The sequence below is a fragment of the Anas acuta genome, chromosome 10, assembly GCF_963932015.1.
Source record: "Anas acuta chromosome 10, bAnaAcu1.1, whole genome shotgun sequence".
NCBI classification, from domain to species: domain Eukaryota; kingdom Metazoa; phylum Chordata; class Aves; order Anseriformes; family Anatidae; genus Anas; species Anas acuta.
Genome location: NC_088988.1, coordinates 15,310,051 through 15,322,374, shown reverse-complemented (window position 1 = coordinate 15,322,374; position 12,324 = coordinate 15,310,051). Strand labels below are relative to the sequence as shown.

General features: G+C 46.0%; 2 long non-coding RNA genes across 5 annotated transcripts in view; one reads left to right on the top strand and one right to left on the bottom strand.

The window, feature by feature from the left end:
* Nucleotides 1-12,324, top strand: part of LOC137861898 (uncharacterized) — a 133,200-nt gene that overhangs the window by 113,565 nt on the left and 7,311 nt on the right. Inside the window, exons 9-12 of the long non-coding RNA XR_011099914.1 lie at nt 1,067-1,121; nt 2,442-2,569; nt 4,437-4,538; nt 9,095-9,216. This is a non-coding gene — a long non-coding RNA (uncharacterized lncRNA). The remainder of the gene's footprint in view (nt 1-1,066; nt 1,122-2,441; nt 2,570-4,436; nt 4,539-9,094; nt 9,217-12,324) is intronic.
* The window catches only part of LOC137861899 (uncharacterized), a 53,473-nt gene continuing 45,322 nt past the window's right edge, over nt 4,174-12,324 (bottom strand). For 2 of the 4 annotated variants that reach the window (XR_011099918.1, XR_011099916.1), the window contains one exon: nt 10,690-12,034. This is a non-coding gene — a long non-coding RNA (uncharacterized lncRNA). Of the gene's footprint in view, nt 5,582-10,689; nt 12,035-12,324 lie in introns of those variants that run through there. The other 2 variants (XR_011099915.1, XR_011099917.1) reach the window with 2 other exon arrangements.

Genomic DNA, 12,324 nt, shown 5'->3' with positions numbered 1-12,324 from the left:
CTGGGGATGGTGAGTGACAGAAGAATGGCACTCCAAATTGTGTTCAAGAGATTCTGTATTCATTTAAGAAATGTGACTGTTTAGCCAATTTATTCATTTGACAAGTTCCTTTTTAACCATCTTAATTCACCATTTAGCCTGCGATGGCCTTCATTAGTTTATTAGATATTCATTGAAAGAGATTTTTTAGCATAAATACAGTTCCAGAGAGGATTACTGCACAGGGAATCTATTCTTTTAGCCTCCTTATTCGGATATCAAGTATTTGTTGAAATGGTCTCATATTTACTTAGTCCCTTAATGAAGTCTAGAAAAGGTTTTCTGCAAAGGGAATATTGTTTTGTCAAAATTAGCTTACTTAAATAGTTTTCAAAGTCGTCTCAGAACAAAGATTTCAAAGATACTGCGCCAGCCTAATATTTACTTTTTACACCGTACGGTAGTTTAGACTTGCCAGGAAAAGTGCACTTGCTTTTTTGTGTTGTTTTGTTTAAATTTCTCTGTTTCTAGTTGTGAGATATATATGTCATTTCTAGGGGTATGGAACTAATTGAGGAATATGTCCTGCCCTTGTTGAGGTGAACAGGGCAGATAAATAAAAACTCCATTGGACATAAATCTCCTCCACTAACATCAAAGAAACAGGATCCTGCTAAGTGTATTTGTATAATGCAGTAATTTATGCAAAAAGCAGCTTTTGTCAGCAATGCAACAAAGCAGCTTTGATAAATGTCCCCTAATTTATTGTCATGTATCTCAAATCAAAGTAAAACATTTACAGCCTGCACACTGAAGGAACCCAGGCCCAGGGCACTTAAAGGGTTTCTCTCCCTCTCCATCTCCCCCCCCTTTTTTTTTAAAGTACAAAAAGCTAAGTTGGGCAAAAGGTTAAAAGGCTCTGTTTTGAATGCTAAGTACTTTATACAAATTACGGGAAAAATATTAACGGAGCTGCTTAAAGAACGAGAGAAAAGCCTGTACAAATTCAGATTAAAAAACCGCTTAGCTTTTCTCTTATGGGTGATGTTTAACAAATCATAATGCAGCCACAAATTGTGTTTTACAGGGACAATCCCAGCAGCTCACGTTCTGAAAAAGGAGTAAACCAGTGACTGGGAAAGGTAAGCGTCTGGCTCCAGTGCTTCGCTGCCCATCCCTCCTACCAGGCCTGTCCTGTGTGGGGCACAATTTAAGTCAGCTCAAACGTGAGATCTTTGGGTGATGTGTTATCAGTGGCCATGGCGGGGTTGGAAACTGGACCCTAGAAGAGCAGAAGGCCAAAGAGCCAAGAGCTGCATCCCCCCGAAGTGCCGCTGTTGTTTCCATGCCTCAGAAGCTCCTTGGCTCGAGCATCTCCCAACTTCTTGGCAGAATCGCCCTACCTACAGACCCAGTCCCAAGAGGGCCATTTTGTAATTAAAGGGCCTCATTAAAGGGTGTGACTGATAAGGCGCAGTCTGAAATGGGGTGGCCGTGACGCAGGGGAGCACTTGGGAGCCCCCGTGTCCGGGCAGGGCGCCTCAGGCCTGGCCTTGGTCAGGAGGTGCTGCCAGGAGCACGCCCCCAGCGCCACGGCCCTCACGGGGCCACGCGTGTCCCACCCGGCTGCCAAGGGTCGGGCGGCCTTGGGGCGGCCTCGTTCGTGTCCCTAGGCCGGGAGGTGACGGGGAGCAGCACGGGGTGAGGTGGGATGAGAGGAGCTGGGACTGCTGTGTGGGCACCGCCTCCAGCAGCAGGTCCAGCCATGGCGAAGGGGCAGAGGGCGCCCTGTGGCCCATGTCTGGAGACAAAGCTGGGCACAGGCCTCCTGGGGATCGACAGGTTGGCCATCAGCTCGCCTCTGAACGTGGGGAGCATGCTCGAGGAAGGCCTGGAGTCAGCTCACGGCAGGGAGACCACCGAATGCCCGGCGGATGATAAATTAAAACTACGTGGGCTTTTCAGTCACCCACACTGCCTCCCAGTTAAAAAGACCCAAAGTGATACGGCTGCTCCTCCACCCTCTTTGATATCTGGGGGGGGGGGGGGGCGATAAATTCTGCTCTGTTTCAGCAGGGATCTAGTGCAGCTCCACATGTCAGATTGCTTCAGAAGTAGACAGCATTTCTATGTTTTTTACTTAGAAAGCTCTGTTTATAATAAAACAAACATACAGCTTCAGGAGTATAATATCCTTTGAGTGGAGTTGTTTCAAAGTGTTTTACAACCCATCTGGTAGACTGACTCGAACCATTAGGCGTGTTCTTGGGGAAAATGCTTTATTCACACAGATAGTAGTATGTTTCTGGTACTGCAAACCAGGAGAATGAAACTTTGCAAATCCGGGCCTGCTGCACCATAAAACAGAGCCATGAGTTCCCTGAGAAAGTGAAAAGGAGACACTGGAAAAAAAAAAAAAAAAAAGAAAAAGAAAAAAAAGTACTTTTATTTTCTTTGTGTAGCAGTTGTGCCTGCTGGGAACGGAGTCTGCCTCACGCCAGTGCCACCACTCCTGAGAGGCCAAGTCATCGGCACGCGGAGCCCACACTGCAAATCCCTGTGCCTGCTGGTCTTAAGACACATTCAGATGGTAAGTCAATAAGTTAGTATCATAATTACTAGGGTTATCATTAAAATTTTATAAAAAGGATTCTGCAGCCACAATCAGAGAAATGAGAGCTTTGCACTTAGCAAAGCTGATCACAGGTGCTACGCCTGAACCACAGGAACACCTTCGGCAGCTGCAAGGCTCGAGGGGCATTCTGCAGGAACAGGTGGGTTGTTTAAAGATATGTATAGATAGATGGCTCTCTCTCTGTGTATACACACACGTGCATACGTGTAAATTGTTACACATGCATATATGTGGACATAGCAAATTACGTGTATGTACCCGTACAAACATATATATATAAATCTATGTGTATAGTCTCTAAATAGACCTATACACATGCATGTCTACATCCATATAGAAGGAGCTATAGCTCTATACTAACAAACATATATTTATGTGTGTCATATATGTCCATATACCTGGATATAAAGCCATATATGTGTGTGTATAGCCATGTATGTCCTTATCAATATATCTGACTACTGCCTGCATCCCTTCCACTGATGCTACAGCAAAGCTGAAGGCTCTGAGTGGGGAGTGCTGGGGTGGAAATGCCTCTGCACATGCTCGGTGCTCAGGAGCTGCAACAGCCTCTATTTTAAAATGACACACATGAGATTTAACATGAAGCCACGCTGGCTGCTGGTCCGTTGTCCCCTGGCATTCCTTGCCCCTGCTGTTGGGGCAGGGTGTCCCTGGGAAGCCGGCAGCACGCTGGAACCACAGCGCTGAGGGGCCTGTGGCAGTGCCATGGCTCACGCCCTACCTGAGCAGTGGAGTAGACAACAAAGAGATGGTGAGAGGAGCAGGGCGGGTGGTGGCGAGCCCTGCCTGCTGCAGGAGCCCGCCGGGCTGTGATGGAGAGCCAGCGGAGGCCAGCACACAGGAGGGAGCTGGCTGGGGCCCGCATCTGGCCGGGATGCCTGGGAGGTCACAGGAGAGCCTCAAGTTAAAGTATTTAAAATAAAAATTAAGATAGAGAGAATGAGAAAGTGGCATGGTCAGCAGAGCTTTTCTGCAGGCCTGTCATGTCCAAGTCAGCCTCCTGCAGGTACCCGAGAGGCTGCTCAGGTGCAGCACCAGGGACCTGCAATATGCTGCTGACGTTTTACAGGTCTGCTGAGATAGGTGCTAGTGCGAACACACCCAGCGCCCTCAGACCCTCAGACAGTCCTCCTGGATCCATTTTTCTTTCTTTCTTTCTTTTTTTTTTTTTTTTTTGCATCGATGGGCTTTGTGATGAAATTTTATCCTGATACGTTTAAAGCAGAGACAGCTGTGAGTAGCTGTTAAATAGACACAAACAAGAGCTCGGGCCAAAATATGCGTGTTCAACACAGCTCTTTAGCTATAAGTTGTGCTACGAGACCACAAAAATGAAGAAACTAAAACATATTAATTGTTTGAAATGGAAACACTCTCTTTTTAAAGTCAGGCACCCTTTTTAAATGTCTTATTTAAGTGTTGCGTTGATGTCTAAGTCGCTGGAGCCCCTTTATCTCAGGGCACTTATTTTGTGAGTGGTACGTTTTGACACATGGTTTGGTTTATTATGTAATGCTTCAATAAATAAATGCAAATTACCAATAATGATCTTTATAATCTGAAACATAACAAAAACTTTTTTTTCACATAAATAGATGGAGAATTTTTTTTTTTGTTTCTTTGTCTCATTTTGCAAATTACTCTGTCTGACACAGATACAGGTTTCAAAGAAGTTCACATTCAGTGTGAGCAGCACAAATTAAAAAAAAAAAAAAACACACAACAAAAACAAATCCCCCCCCCATCTTGGAACGTGTCATTAAAACCACATGGACTTTAAATTCTTGTTCTCATACAGCAAATTGCATTAGCAGATTTTGACCTCAAGACTAAGCCACGTTACATGTGTGAAAGGCCCAGCATCTCTGCTCTGATCCGCAGCACCGCTCCTGCATACTGAGTAAGTAACTGCAGCCTACTGATGTAATAGCATCCTGCATATGTCTCATATTAATGGTATTTTCCTAATAGTAATAGCATTAAAAGCCTGCCTACTTTGCTATTGAGTTACTCTATTTAGGATAATTTGCCCAGAAAGACTATCCTTGAGCATGTGAACAGCCATATCATTTTATAACACTTAACTTAAAAATATCAAAATCAAAGCAAGCTGACAGTTTGATTCCAGAACTAGTATTTTTCCATTAAAAAAAAAAAATCTGTTGTGTTTCCTGAATAATTTATTATCTGGATTTTTGTTGTATTTTCCACATGGAATTGATGAAGAAAAAATACTTTTTTTTTCTAAAGAAAGTTTGGACGAGCGAAAATTCACACATGGAAAACAAATGAGCATCGGGAAACACTCCTCGTAGCTAATGGCTACTTGGTATGTCGCCAGAATTCATACAGATCCTTAAAATCAAGTAAATTATGCCCGTAGTGATAGCTCCCTTTCGCTGGAGTCCCACAACAAGCACCAAATGGTGGAGCGGAGCAGAACTGCCAAATTCCATTTTTCACCTCCCGATTCCTTTCAATTAAGCAGCCTCATTTCCAGCAGAAGGGCCTATGCATATTTTATGGCACCGCGGCGGGGTGCACCGCGCACCTCTCCCGGCTCGCCGCCGCGCGCCAGGCCCCGCTCGCACACCGCAGGCCCCGCGGTGCTCGGCCCCGCTCGCTGCCCACACGTGCCCGTGGCCCAATCCTGCCCGCGCCGAGGCCGGGGAGCTGCAGGGGGCTTTGAAGGCAGGTTTGGCCTGCAGGAGATAAATCAGCACCAGAGGGGAGCGCAGCCAGGCACACACACACACACACACACAGAGACGTCTTCCTTACGCAGCCTGCTGAAGGCTCAGGCCATGCAAAGGAAATCATCACGAAGCGGACGCCTTCCTCTCGTGGGCTGCTCGTTTGATAGGGGATCGCAGGCATTCACAGCGCTGTCGAACGCGGAGGTTAAGAAACCTGCTGCTCAGTTAGACAACTGGTGAATTTGTGCTAGAAAAAATAGGATGGATTACACCAATATCGGTTAAGACTGCAATAAATATTTATAAACAATCTTCCTTGCAAAACACATCTCTATCATTCATTTCCCTGCGATGAAAAATCTGGAACAATGGAACTAATGACAACATTGTTCCAAAGTTAAATAGTATATCTAATAAGGAAAACACTAAAATGAGCCAAATTCCTTATGAACACAACAGCGAAGCAATTAAAATAAATGTGATTTTCCAGATCAAAACTTCTGGCTGTTAATTGCTATATGGCACCTATCCTAGTCATATGAGTTTCCCTTGCAGCTGTTTTTATTTCATGATCCATGCCGAACTCCCCGGAGCCCAGGCCTGGGCTCTGACATGGAGACAGCCTGCCTGAGCACCGAGATCGCTGCTGCCCGGCGCCTGCGGTGCCCTCTCAGGACAAGCCTTGGCGGAGAGGCTCTCACCATTTCACGTTGTTGGCCGTGTGGTTCCAGTGCAGAAGCTGTGTTGCCTACTGCACCGCCTTTTAAATCCCAGGATGACTTTTTTGGGGGGAGAAGTAAGAGGCTGTCCATCATGTGCTTTCCTAATGGTGGTACTGTGCTGCTAATGCTCTACATCTGACTGCTTCTCCCACTTTCTCTCTCTCTCTCTCTCTCTCTTTTTTTTTTTTTTTCCAATTTATGCCCTGCCCGAGCGCAGCAGCCATGGGTAGGGCACTGCAGCCTCGGCAGGGCCAGGGCTCTTTAACCCACCTCACGTTGCCCCCAGAGCTCAAACCACACGCTGGAAATCTGGCACGCTCCAGCCGGCTCACTTGAAGCTGTATTTTAGTATCTGTGGGTTATTAATGAGATTAAAGAACTCCGTTACAGGGAATGACAACTGCAGTTTGTCCAACATTAAGCAGATATTGGCATCCTTAGGTGCGAGTCGGGAGGCAGTGATCTCAGATATTGAACGAGCTAAAGCCATGAGCAATATGATATTGATTAGACAATGGGTATTGTATTTACCCACATAGCTTTATTGGGTGAGGCTCAATGTGATGTGTTTTTATTTGGGAAACTTAAGGAAGATAATTAAAAATGTTGTAAGCAGAGCCCAACAGCCTTCGTGCTTTGCTTTTTAAAGGCTGCAGATGTCCTGTCTTCTTTCTGTAAAACTGCATGCGCTCCCTCTCCACCTTCCAAAAGATCAAGGGTAATAATAACAACAATAATAATACAGTGTCCTGGAATTTTTCTACATGCCTCAAGAGAACTCTAATTTTTTCCAGAAACTGTTTTCTGACAACAGCCGCCTCTTGGTCTTTTCCTGTTACCCAGTATGGATTTCCAGTGCTGGTGAGGCCAAGTAGAAATGGTGTCTTTGGATATCAGGCCTTTCATGTCGAAAACACCTCTCCTGCTAAACAAAGCCGTGTAGAGGAGAACAAAGCCAGTGCCTGGGGTTGGGCTGCCCCCCGAGAAAGGAGCACCATGGCACAGAAAGCAGGGGCGCTGGGAGCAGCTTTCCCCACCGCTGCCACCATGGAGCAGCGAGCCTGGTGGTACCAGCGGCCTCACAGGGGAGGAGAGGCACAAAGATCTTCCACGTTCATTTTTTAATTTTTGAGCAGTGCTGAGAAGCTGGTCAACCCCAGAGTCATCCAGAGAGAAGGCCTGGAGCTGAGGTACTGCTTTGTACTGCACACATCCATAATGGGCACACGCACTATGGCACACGTGCAGGAGGCCAGCCCACGCTGCCCTCAGCCCTGCCTCCCTGAGGCTGCCACGCCGTGAGGTGCACTGGGCAGCCCCGACCCGATGTGCAGGGAGTGCCATGAACCGTGGGCACCTCAGCCCAGCACATGGTGATGGGGATCTCTTCGGGATCCTCACACCCTGTGACATCTTCACCCAGCAGTCCGAAGCACCCCCAGCGAGCACGTCCTGCCAGCCTGTTCTGCTGTTTCACCCATCGATTGCATTCCCTTTCCCCGAGGCTTTTTTTTTTTTTTTTGTAATCCCACAGCAATACCACGGTTGCCAGCCCAGCATCACGTTCCTGCCTTTCATCAGAAGGCTGACTCACAGCATCTTTTAGTTTGGGCTCACTTTTTTTTCCATGGTTCCTTGGCCCAAGCAGCCGCGGGCAGGCGCCCAGCCCAGGGCTGAAACCAGCCCTGCATTTTGGCCATCCTCCTTGCCCCCAGGAAGCTTACCGTGCCGAGGCTGTTCAACCTGAGCGTTTCCCCTCCTTCCATGGGCGGCTGCTGCTCTAATTCCTCAGGCTTCTGGCCACGGGGCTTTTAATTTTTTCCTCCAGTTTGGTTCACCTCCGGTGCACCAGAGCTGCTGCCGGCCCCGGTCCCATTGGGGAGGCAGCTTCTTGCAGCCGCCACTGCCTCCTCCGCTCTCCAACCTGATGCTTCCCAGCCCCGGGCTTTGCAAGGGGAGGCAGAGGCAGCGTGTGCCGAGCCTCCATCTGCACCACATCATGGGAATACAAAATGGCACCAAGTCCGACTTCTCCTCATTAGATGTGGGCAAACTTGGCTGGAGCGCAAGTGCGAAAGCTCATCTTTCTTCAGCTGCTTGTAATTCGGGCTTGAGCAAGAGCATTATTTGGGGCTTAAGTCAGTCTTCTAAGTAGGTCACAATTCTTCTCCTAGACCCAAATTCCTGCCTGTGACTTCTCAGAAGCGTGGATCCTTACGGTCTCGGGATTTGTGAAGCACCTCGGGTGCCCTCTTATCAGCTTCATCAGCTCCTCAAATGAAGCCACAAAACAACCAGTCACTAAGTTACTGCCTGCTTAGGGTTCAGACTTGGAAAAATTCCTCTGCCTTGGGTGGCAGCCATTTCTCTGTCTCATTTGCATGTCTGATTTTCCCGTTTTAGTGATACTCCACTACTAGCCCTGTAAAAAGGTAAAAGGACACATCCTGCAACTCCTCTGGTCATTGCCTCAATGGAAGGACAAAAGGCGATGGAGATGGCCAGGAAGCTCCAGCCCATATGGAGTTGGCTGTCTGAAACAGATGCAGTGCAGTCTGTGCTATAAAATGGAATTCATTTTAGTGGTGCAGAGACTGATTCCCCAAATCATCACAGCATGTGTTAGACATTAGTCCTAGTCTTTAGTGTAGCACTATAAGGGCTTCGGACACACCCGGTGATAAAATGAGAGGGAAGGGAAGGGAAGGGAAGGGAAGGGAAGGGAAGGGAAGGGAAGGGAAGGGAAGGGAAGGGAAGGGAAGGGAAGGGAAGGGAAGGGAAGGGAAGGGAAGGGAAGGGAAGGGAAGGGAAGGGAAGGGAAGGGAAGGGAAGGGAAGGGAAGGGAAGGGAAGGGAAGGGAAGGGAAGGGAGCACAATGCGACACCTAACAATACAACACGGCACAATGCAAGGATGGTTTAGAGCTTTTCGGTCACCGGTTGGATTTGGCTTTCTGGTGGTTCTGCAGAACAGTTCTGCATGCCAACAGCAGCTCGCAGCCCTGTGTCTGAAAATTATCATAATTTGCTTTTTTCGAGCATGTAGAAAGAAAGAAGTTTTACCTCCCCACCAGCGGAGGGATGTGTCTAGACTTTAACAAGGAATGGGAAACGTGACCCAAGCAAACGCCATATCGCTCACTAGAGGAGGAGACTCGGAGGTAAGTGTGGTTTTAATGCTCACTTGGCCAAGGGAGATCATCCATAGCGGTGGGTAGTACTGGTTAGCAGCCAGTTAGCAGGCATTCCTCTGCAGTACTCTTCCAGGTGTTTTTTTTTTCTTTTTTCCTTCCCCCCCCCCCCCCCCCCCCCCCTTGATTACAACTTTGGTGTGCAGTGGTGGAATGCTGGAGCTGGATCAGAGCTTGGTTCTGTGGTCACCTTTGTATCACTGAAATGAGCTGAAGTGCTATTTTACAATGGATTACAGGATGCCCGCAGCTTTTATGTTTTATTTTTGTTTCTGTGAGGTTATTTTTCACTTCCTCTTTTGAATAAAAAGAAAACAAAATGTTAAATGTCTAATTGAATGGACTGTTGGAAAAGGTGCATAGAAAGGTCTAGCATGTGAACTCCTGTGAAGCAAATGCCTTTGTTTCCAAACAGGCTAGTGATAGCAAATATTTATTGACATTTTCCTTCCACAGGGGCGTTAACAATTATAATTTGCTAGTACGTACCTCATGAGTACTTTCAGGTTTTGAACAGAACATCTGTTGGTCAAAGATGAAAAAAATGTTGAAAAAAAAAATCTATTTTTCCAGGGTTATGAATCTAACAGCATCACAAATTATCGCTAGGAAAACAGTTCAAAAGCCTGAACTTGCACTTATGGAAAAAGGAACACAGATAGAGGAAACAGATAAATATGCGTCGTGGTGGTAGGCTTTGTTTTCTGAAATGATATATTGTTCCGGAGAAGCGGTTAACAAACAAATTATTGTCTGTGTCCAATACAGCCAGATCTTTGGTTCCACCGAACAGATGTTAAGGTGAAGCAGATTAAAGCTTAATTCACAATAGGGCTGCACCACAGGAAAGGTGCCCTAAGTTTATCTATTGTTAAATAATATAATTTATCGTCTTAGAGGGCTACAGAGCAATTGCTGCTCCTTTTCTACTTTTTGAACAAAGATTTATAACATAGATAATCCCCAATTTTAGATATTTGCTGCAGGTTATATTTGAAAGAATTTCCCAAAAGACTGATAACCCCTTTTTTTCCTTAACCACAGTCAAACCAGTGAACTAATATGATGCCTGCTTCAAATAAATGTATTTGCTGCCTCTGTGCATGATAAGTTTTCATTTAGTCTATGATCAGCTGACAGTATGCAAGTTTGCAGATACCAGTAATTGAATACAGATAACCTTGGTTGTTGACCTATGCAGAGCCATGGCTGTCTAGTTTCCATTGTTTCTGTTTTTGCTAGTTGACACAAAACTGATGTGGGCTGAATTTATATATTAGCCATCCATTATAGTGGGAATTGCTTATCGTTGTGGATGGATATTGCAAGAAGTTTCTATTTATTTAACCTAATAAGATGGCAGAAATGAACCTGATTGGGCCCATTCAGGAGCAGAATTAACCCTTAGCAGCCCAGTTAATTTCTGCACGGATAACAGGGCATGTAAAGGATGCCTGCCTTATTTCTATTTTTTACATATTAATTTTATTTTCAGTTAGAGGGCTTATATCAACTGGCAAAGAATCTGTGCAGTATTGAGAAAGTGAAGTTGAGGGTTGCAAAAGACTGAAGCAGCGCTGGGTATCCGAATCCTCTTGGCTTCTGACTGCAGCAGACAACGGTTCTCCCAGACCTCACTGAAAGCTGTGCCTGAAAAGACTATGAGGTAGAGTTTGCCAAGTGATGACAAGGGCAGTGGCAGCATGGTCCCTGTGAGAACCACATCCTATAGGGCTCACAGCGTGGGCTTCAGATCGTGTACTGGGAGCTGCTCCTCTGCAGGTGCAGCCGTCTCAAAGCTCCTGTACCTTGCAGCCAGCTGGAGATGCCTTTGGTTGGTTGCTTGTGGCCTGCTTGGTTTCAATTTCACCATGGCCACCTATAATCGTGCAAATTTCCAGTTACCTGTGAGGTTATGTAGATCCAGAATTAAAAGCCAGGTTTACAGCTACAGCATGAATATTGTAAATTGCTTACACAGAAGGTCCTGTGAAGGTGAGGGATGAAGGTCCTCTGTCACAGCCTACAATCCATTGGCTGGGGAAGAGCAGCAACAAAACCAGAGTGTCATTTCTTCTTTTCACTATTAAAGTGCTGTTCAAATTCTGACCTTGATGGCAAATCTTCAAGGCAGCTAATTGCTTGGTTGTTGGTAGTATGGGTGGCTTTTTTGCTTACACTGAGCTTTTCAGAGAAAGTGGCCATGAGATGCAGGCTCCTGACCAGGCACTTGGGTCCTTTGCAGAGTCTTTCTGCACCAGCCATTCAGGCCTTGCTAATGTTATGCACCAGGACTCATACAAGGTTTGTTCAAGAACATGAAAGCAAAATGGCCAGCTGGAATCCTAATTGCCTTGTGGAATACAGTAAAGCGCATGGAAACACAATACTGCTGCTTGTATTGCAATTTCTGCTTTTAGCCCTTTTCAGAGCAGCAAGAGTGAGTTACATGAAGTCCCACTACGGCTGAATTCTGTTTTTGTTAAACTGTGGTGTCAATCAACTTGGCTAAACTGACCTGTTTTTTTTTTTTCTTTTTTTTTCTTTTTTCTTTTTCCCCTGTAAAGGTCCTTCTTTGCAAATACAGTCTTATAAATCTAGGAAGCTATAAAAAAGAAACTTGTAAACATCCTAGTGTTGGCCACCTTTCTGCATTACCTACCTTACAGACCCGTGCTGGTTATGAGGATGGGTTGATCCGGGACGCTGTGGGAATGCAGCACCCAATTAAGGTCTCATTTCCCTCTTTTGCATTCTTCTTCTGCCCGCATTTAAGGCTGAGAGGTGCCTGGAAATATCAAATACTTCAGTGAGCAGATCTTTTACTCCTAGCAAGCAATTTGTTCCCCACCCCCTGGTCACTGCTGCCTTCAAAGAGTAATGAGGGCTGGGTCAACACAGCCTTTTTACAGGCATTTTCTTTCTTTGGGGATCCACGGCTCACCCAAAAGAAAATTAAATCGCTTCCTAAAGGACGGGGTTATTTATTTCTTTGAAGTAAATCAAGCCATGCTGCCAAACAATCATTACCGACCCATTAATAGGTTAATCATTATAACTGCAGCAGTGTCATGGCAC